This window comes from Microtus ochrogaster, chromosome 10, assembly GCF_000317375.1.
Source record: "Microtus ochrogaster isolate Prairie Vole_2 chromosome 10, MicOch1.0, whole genome shotgun sequence".
Classification (NCBI taxonomy): Eukaryota; Metazoa; Chordata; class Mammalia; order Rodentia; family Cricetidae; genus Microtus; species Microtus ochrogaster.
Window position 1 is genome coordinate 33,355,104 of NC_022016.1, and position 1,450 is coordinate 33,356,553.

Consider the following 1,450-nt stretch of genomic DNA (forward strand, 5'->3'; position numbering starts at 1 on the left):
ACACCCCAGAGTAGATGGCAAGAAATAATCACTATAATGGCTGAAATCAATAAAAATAGAAACAAACAAAAACAAGACAAAGAATCAATGAAATAAACAATAGTTTCTTTGAGAAAACCAGTTTTCTTGAATTAACTAAAAGACAGAAAGGGAGAATATCCAAATTAACAAAATTAGAAAGGGGGCAAAACAAGACACCATTGCAATCCAGAGAGTCATAAGGACATACTTTAAAAAGTAGTAAAAGACAAGATCTCCTGAGTAAATTGGGAGCATGGGGACCATGGGAGAGGGTTGAAGGGGAGGGGAGAAGAGAAAAATGTAGAGCTCAATAAGATCAATTAAAAGAAGTTGTGCTCCACAAGATTGTAAAATCTAAAAGAAATATATAATTATCACAATGCATAATGCTTATCAAAGTTTAATCAATACCAGATTGGCAATTTGAACAGACCTATAACACCTAATGAAATAGAAACCGTCATTAGAAATCTCCCAACCAACCAACCAACACCGGCCAGATGGTTTTACTGAAGAATTCTACCAGACTTTCAAAGAAGAACTAATGAAAATACTCCTCCTCAAACTATCTTGTAAAATAGAAACAGAAGGAATATCGCCAAATTAATTTTATGAATCCACAGTTACCCTGACATTCAAATCACATAAGGCCAAACAAGAAAATACAACCCTCTTTCCCTTATGAACACAGATGAAAATAAACTCAATAAAATACTTGCAAACTGAATCCAAGAACACATCAGAAAGATCATACACCATGATTGAGTAGGCCACATCCCAAAGATACAGGCATAGTTCAAAGAGTACATGAATAAATGTAATCCACCATTAAGCAAACTGAAAGACAAAAATCACATGACCATCTCATTAGAGAAAAGGCCATTGACAAAATTCAACACCCCTTTATTGTAAAAGTCCAGGCTATGTTAGGGATATAAGAGACATACCTAAACATAATAAAGACAGAGAACAGCAAGCCCATAGCCAAAATCAACTTTAATGAAGAGAATCTCAAAGCAAATTCCCTAAAATCAGGAACAAGACAAGGTTGTCCACTCCCTCCATTACTATTCAATATAGTATTTAAAGTCTTAGCTAGAGCAAAAAGACAAAGTAAGGAGATAAAGAAGATACGAATTGGAGAGGAAGAAGTCAAAGTATCTTTATTTGCAGATGACGTAGTATACAGAAGTGACCTGAAAATTCCACTAGAAAACTCCTACAAATGATCAACACTTTCAGAAATGTAGCTAGATACAAAACTAAGTCATAAAAATCAGTAATCCTATCAGTGTGGCAGTTTCTCAGGAAATTCGGGATCAACCTACCCCAGGACCCAGCAATACCACTCTTGGGAATATACCCAAGAGATGCCCTATCATACAACAAAAGCATTTGTTCAACTATGTTCATAGCAGCATTATTTGTA